This window comes from Eptesicus fuscus, chromosome 8 (genome assembly GCF_027574615.1).
Source record: "Eptesicus fuscus isolate TK198812 chromosome 8, DD_ASM_mEF_20220401, whole genome shotgun sequence".
Taxonomy (NCBI): domain Eukaryota; kingdom Metazoa; phylum Chordata; class Mammalia; order Chiroptera; family Vespertilionidae; genus Eptesicus; species Eptesicus fuscus.
Window position 1 is genome coordinate 88548347 of NC_072480.1, and position 7810 is coordinate 88556156.

Here is a 7810-nt window from a genome sequence, read left to right on the forward strand (position 1 = left end):
ACAATATGTCTTCCCTTCTACAAACCAGAGGCACTCAAGTTTACACGGGGCTCAAGTTGCTTCCTTGGGGCTTCCTAGCCTTCCCTGTTCTGTATTTCTATTAAGAGAGATTTAGAGATGGGGCATTTGAGAATTGTTAGGATGTTCAAAGTGGGATATGTGGTAAAAGGGGGTACCGTGGAAGTAAACATTTTTATTTAACAAGTGGGCCACTTCCATCTCCAGATTCCTGCCAGGGAAGAAATATATCACTCCTGATGGAAGCCCCGCCAGCAAAGCAACCAAGAAATATAGAATGCTACAAATAGTTTTTCTCATGCGTAATTTTCCCAGAATTTAAAATATTCATGCTTACAATACTCACTGACTGAAAAGTACTTTTGAACGGTCAAAACAAGAATAGTTTAGTGATGTCAATAATTTTTAAACGTAACTTGGAATACTTTTCAGGACTACCAGAATTTTTATGATGCACTAAATGAAATATACGGAAAAAAACTTTTCATGATGTTATCATGACATATTTATTCTAAATACAATGAAGCTCCACTTATTTAGTCTCATGAACTTATTAATATCACCTATCAACAGAAAGTAAATTAAGATTTTTAGTTGCCACACCAGTTAATGAAAAATAACATATTGTATTATCTTGTGTTTTAAAAAAAACATGTATTCTCTGTGATTTTTTACTGCTTTGAGTAATCTTTTACCAGGGGTGTTCTGTGATAGTCTTAATGATTTTTATAATATTCTTCAAAATTTATTAACACAGCATTTGAATTTTCAAGTCAGACTTTTTCTGACAGAAAGGAAGTCTAAGTTGGTTATTTGAGATGGTTGGTTATTTGAGACAGTGGATTAATTCTGGTTTTGATGAATTATATATTTAATGAAATATATATTATGATAAAAATATATTTAGAACATTAATCCTATCCAAATATATCTGAAAAGGTGTTTTGAAGGTAGCAGGTTGGATTTTCCAACTGGATTAATTTACTGGATCAAATAGTTTTCCTAAGTGAAAAACTAACAGTTACAATTAATAATTATTTGAGTCTTGGTAAAACCTATTGCGTTTAAATGCCCAAATTTGAGAATGAACAATTCTAAATAACAAAGTCTTCTAAAAGTCAGGCAGCTTCCAATTCTGTTTTCAACAAAAACGAACAATAAGCTAATCGTGTCAGCTGAAAGCTGACTAAAAACAATGTGACTTTTAGTACTGAACTTAAGGAATTGAATAAAACTATTTTAATGAAGCTACTTCCATTCCCATCTCTTTATTTAGGAGCTTTTTTCAGCATCACATAGATAGAAATAAAAGACATAAATAAAATTGACACTGAACCCTCTTTCATTCCAGCAATGCCATAATCATCCAAGTGCACATAAACTAATCAGAAAAATTAATCTCATTAAAAGAGGACCTGTTTCCCCCTTTTTATTGAATTTATTGGGGCGACACTGGTTAACAAAATTATACAGGTTTCAGGTGCACAATTCTACAACATATCATATGTGCACTGTATTGTATGTTCACCACCCCAAGTCAAGTTCATCACCATTTATCCCCCCACACCCTCTTCCTTTAAAAAATATTTTGTCATTTTAGTTGCAAAAAAGTACGATAGTAATCAATATGACCTTCAGGTATAAAAATATATAGTAAATCCTATGGCAACAAACTCCACAATATGAAAATCTGGTCTAGTGGAACTGGCCCACATCCTCCAACCCAGCCCCCCATTCCCAACACTTAAAGTTTCTCTGGAGAAGGCATGTGGTATTAGTGGTGGTGGTTAGAAAGTGATGGCCTTGTGATCAGTGGGGACTTTCTCAATTTAGTGAGCAGTTTGTACAATAAGTTTTAGAAGCTTAAAAAAAAGTTTTACTACCTTTACTTTTGTCCTTTCTGTGATAGTACAGACTAAAAGATACTTTTAAAAAATTATTATTAGCCCTACTGGTTTGGCTCAGTGGATAAAGTGTTAGCCTGCAGACTGAAGGGTCCCAGGTTCGATTCCAGTCAAGGGCACATGCCTGGGTTGCAGGTTCGATCCTCAGTAGAGGGAGTGCAAGAGGCAGTCAATCAATGATTCTCCCTCATTGATGTTTCTATCTCTCCCCTCTCCCTTCTTCTCTGAAATGAATAAAAATATATTTTTAAAATATTATTATTATTGGTATAATATGACCCTATATTTTCACAATTCAATTTTTGGGCCCCATCTAGGTATTATATCATAATAGAATAAAATCTTGTGGGGAAAGTTGCAATGAAAACATAAGATCAAAGAGAAAAAAAGATGTAAAACTTTAAACATCTTTATGTATTTTCTGTATGGTTGATGGTATTAGGACTCCATTGGATATATTTGAAAGAGCGATGAACACTTTTTAAAAATGTCAATATTTATTCTATGCTGGAAATTATATCTTTTGCCAGTGTTTAAGAACAGCTTTTAATGTGCAAAGGAACAGAATATCTTTTTTAAAACTATTTTTTTTTAATGATTTGCACAGGGAGTGCTCGTGAAAAACAAAAAGTTTAAAAATCACTGCTTTAGAAAGAGGAATCTTAAGCAATGACCCTTTTCAAGGCCAAAAATACTAGGAGCAAATTCTTTATTATCAGCAGTACATAGACTGAACAACTAGGAAGGAGAGCTTAACATTTGTTTGCTTTTTCTGGCCCCTAGAGGCAAAGCCAAGCATAGACAGGATTAAGCATTTCTTCTATTGATTTGGGGTCTCTAATAATGCATTCATGAACCAGTTACAGGGAAGGGAACAGCCCATATCTCTAATCCTACCCCAGCAGCAATTCCTTCTTTATCAGAGTAATCAAGACCTAAGCTCTCTACCCTCTGCAATTTCAGGAAAAGGTGCTGACCTCATGGGATATATTTTATCACCACTAACCATTTTTAACCAAGCACCCCTTATATGTTAGGTTCTAGGGATACAACATGTAAAAACCCACACTTGAGGAATTTATAATCTCATTGGAGAAACAGAAAAGACAATGAGATCAATACAAATCTGTGTAGTACAAATTAAGGGGCCAATGAGTATAACAAAAAAATGTAATGAACAGCCCACCTAGTGTGGCTCTGTGATTGAGCATCGACCTGTGAACCAGGTCACAGTTCAATTCCAGGTCAGGGCACATACCCGAGTTGCAGGCTCGATCCTCAGTGAGGGGTGTGCAGGAGGCAGCCAATCAATGTTTCTCATCATTGATGTTTCTCTCTCTCCCCCCTCTCCCTTCCTCTCTGAAATATATATATATATAAATGTGATGAACAAATGGAGTTATTGCCAAAGGTCAGGATAGTCTGGAAAGGAGAAGACTGGAATCCAAGTAGGTCTTTAAAAAACCAGGACCAAGACAACAAGATTGATGGGCTAATTTGCTGGGGACAGAAGTAGGATGGTGTAGGTGTGATGCAGGTATGATGGTGAAAGGAATAGTGATGAGTCCAGAGCAGATGGCTGCTAAGAAACTTGGAAGGGAGATAGAAACCAGACTGCGGAAGGTCTTAAATGCCAAAGGAGCGCTGTGTGTTATCCTATGAGAAATGTGAAGGTTTCTGAGATAAATATGCAACATTTTAGGAATCTTTTTAAAAATCACAGTCATATAGGAAGAGACAGCAAGAGATAGATGAGTCAGTTCCATTTTAGCAATAGCCTGGGTAGCTAGGATGGAAGCAGCTTGTTGCAAGGATACTGTGAATAAAAAATAAAGGTCATTGTACTAAAAGGGGCAGGTAATTCCCAGGTTTCATTCCCTATGATAATCACTGTCCCACTGACAATAAATCCAAAGGGAAAGCAGGTTTATGTTTGAAGGAGCAGGGCCAGCAGGCAAGAATGAACACATGAAGGGGAAGGCTCAATCTCCAACTCATCGGCCAGCACCAACTATACAGAAAATCATACATTTTCTCCTATTTTGTTCTCTTGCTCAATACAGGGGAAAAAGAATTAGTATTCTAACCTGGTCATTGATCATACTGTACCCACAATGATTTATCAGTATTCACCCTAAAGAAATTTTCCTTGAGAATATTCAAAAACAGATCTAGCTAACGCCTCAGACTCATCAGCCTCTTACTTGTCTTGCTGCACGATTCATAAAAACAATTACCTCCACCCCTCAGCCCCTCATCAGCCAAGCTTAAGTCCTTTGACCTCTGTCTCATTACAGACTCATTATAGTCCTCACTTTCAGCATGCTGGAAAAAATTTAGAACATAAGTCTTTTTCTTTTCCCACTGACCCCTGTCTCCAACAAGCCTTGCAGGCTTGTTACCTTTGAAGTTAACAGTATTTGTATGTTTGTTCCATTCAAAGAATGAACATCAAGTTATTTCCTGATATACATTTAGTACAATCAGACGATGCAAGTGTCTAGCTTAAAATGCAGCAGGAAGATGTCCAGACTATGTAGGACAACATATCTGTTCATAGAATATCAAATGAGCTGAAGTCTATCAGGGAAGATGGCACAGCAAAGGGTAAAAGTGCAAGGCTCAACTAAGACTGCCTTAAGTTTGAAACTCCCACTACTTCAACTTTGGCAAGCTAACCTCTCTGAACCTCAATTTTTCCACCTGTAAAAAGGAGATAATCCTGCAGGATTCCACATTAGGAGAAATTCTTATTGTACCTTAGCATCCTTACTACAGTTGAATTCTTGTTTGATGGAACCTTATATTGCTCGGTCAGAGGGAGGAATAGGCCAACCTTTTCTGCAAAAGGAGAGACAGTGATATTTTCGGCCCTGCTGGCCAGATGGTCTCTGTTGCAACTACTCAACTCTATTGTGGCACAAAGCAACCAGACAGCATGCAAACAAATGAGCATGGTAGCTGTGTTCCAAGACGACTTTATTTGTAAAAACTGAAATTTAATTTCATATAGTTTCATATGCTAAAGTACAGCATTCCTGTGACACCAACATGAACTGAAATGGTATAAAGCGAAGAGTATACCCACTTCCCAAAAATTCACATTATGCCCCTTTGCTTTTACCAAAGACCTGCTTTAATATGGTAACAGCTTTTTTCATAAAAGCAAAAAAAAAAAAAAAAAAACTATAGAAGACTAATGTAGGTCTTCTATAAAAGTGAAAAGGCATAATGTGGACTTTCAGAAAGTAAAGGATACCGATATTATCTCTTAACTTTTTCAGCCACTTAAAAATGTTAAAGCCATACTTAGTTTACAGGCCACAGGAAAACAGTCAGGGGGCCAGATTTGGCCTATGGGAGGAAGTTTGCCAGCCCCTGCTCCAGATTAACCAGTTTATGGGCTTTGGAAGCTTGCTGGAGGCAGGGAAATTGAAATACAGGTTCATGGTGCAGAAGAGGAAACTTCTAAGTATAATTTTTAACAAGGACATTTAAAGCTGTCATTCATTTACTAGCACTAAACTTCACTATGGGCAAGGCACTTTTGGAATCACACTCCGTGGGAATCAAAGATGGAGAAGTCCTAGTCCCTGCTCTCAAGGAATGCACGCTTCTTCACAGCTTAGATACCTAGTCTTCCTCCAAAACACAATCTATCCAATCTAGCGGCACATACAGGCATATTCACACCAGGGGCAGTAGTTGCTCTGGTGACCCCACCTACAGCCTACGCCAAACATAGTTATTCTGACCACCCTGCTTCCTCCTGTCTTCAGTTTTACTACCAGTTCTTTTCCTCTCCCCCAAATTACTCTGTTTTGCATGATCATTGGGGATAATATTCATCATGTTGCCCTAAAGAGAGCAAGACAACTGGCCCCATCTTTTAAAAATGACCATAAACTAGTCTTCAATGATACCATATCCCTTTTAATAGATAATATGTTAGTGATGGCTATGGTTTTTCGTTTCAATCCAGGTAGGAACTTGTCCCTAAGAAACAGGTTAAACAGGTTTATTTGGGGGCAAAAAAAAAAAAAAAAAAAAAAAGACCTCAAAAAAGATTTTTTCACAGCAAATGTTTTCAAGTATTTTATCCAAAAGAACACAAAACAAACCAGACAAAATACAGTGCTCAGGTATATACCTCAGTTGGTTCTAAAGATTGTGAATCTGAAATAATACAACAGAAACTTAGTATCTCAATAGATCAGAACAAGTGAAAAGTAGAGAGCAAAAACTTAACATAGCTAATTGTTAAAGAAAAAAACAAAAGGTTTTTTGTAAAGAATAAATAATGAATATTAATATCATTATAGTACATAGTATATATTACAATACTAAAGAAAATAAAACCTGACGAATAAATTATTATTATTGATTTTCTGAAATACTAGATGACATTCATCTCTTAAGCATTTCCCTTGCAAAACTCAAAAAGTAGAAAGCAGTATTCCCTATGTTTAATTTCATCTCATCAGAACAGGCATGATTAAGTTTCAGCAAAATCCAATGAAAAGTCCACTTGGCCCAACCTGTGTGGCTCAATGGTTGAATGTCGACCTATGAACCAGGAGATCACAGTTCAATTCCCAGCCCGGGTTGTGGGCTCGATCCCGTCCATGCGGGGCATGCAGGAGGCGGCCAATCGATGATTCTCTTCCATCATTAATGTTTCTATCTCTCTGTCCCTTCCTCTCTGAAATCAATAAAAATATATTAAAAACAAAAGTCCACTTGACACAAGATATATCCAATTGGAGGGAAGGACAGAGACTCAACAAAGCAATTAAAAATGAGTTCAGAGGAAGGTGAAGTCAGCAAGATGAAGGGCTAGGCAGTTCCAATGCTCATCTTCCCACAAAAACAATAAACAATTACAAACCAACAAGGGCTGGGGATGGGAAAAATGGGATGATGTAGGACAAAGGGTACAAACTTTCAGTTATAAAAAGAATAAATTCTGAGGATCTAATGTACAACATGGTGACGATGATTAATTAAACACTATTATATCCTTGAAAGTTGCTGAGACCTTAGGCATTCTTACCAAAAAAAGAAAAAAAAATTAATATGAGGTGATACCTGTGTTAACTATTTTGATCTTGGTAATCCTTTTACAATGGATATCAAATGATCACACTTACACTTTAAATATACACAATTATATTTGTCCATTATTTCTGCATAAAGTCTAAAAAAATGAATTAGGACTATAAAGCATCACAAGATAAAATATTTGTTTGAGCCAAAGGATATTGAGAGCTTATAATGTTGAGGTCTTAACAATAAATACAAAATGAGCTTCTTGGTACTTCGGTACTTAGCAAAAAGAAAAATCGGCAAAGAAATTAGTAGCTTGACTTAAAAACAAACAAGAGGGCAATGTAATATTTCTTTGCCATTCTCAGATTTCCCACTCGCAGCTTCAGCTATTGATGAGCCACTCTGGAAGCTGGTGAGAGGTAATTCCAGTTTTGCCATGGCATGGATTTGAATTCTATGGTAATGTGGTTAATGTACTATTTAGTGATTTGCTATTCTCTACTCCTCTGCCATGGCAATAGTGATTTGCTATTCTCTACTCCTCTGCCATGGCACAGTAGCTCAGCAAGGATTGGAAGGGAATTCTTTAAAACTTTCAGCAATATTATATGGTATATTATATGGTGATTTTTGTTGTTCAAAAATCTCAGCATATATTCACTTCAGCTCCAAAGTTTACTGTAAAAACCTAAAACTTCTAGATGTTTTACTATAATCCACATCAGTTTGTCTAAGGGCATCATATACCCCTGTGTCTTCTACTGTCCACATGTTATTCTCTAATTATGCTGATTCTACTTTTACATGAGCACTGTGTATATTTTCATACCAAGAAAAAT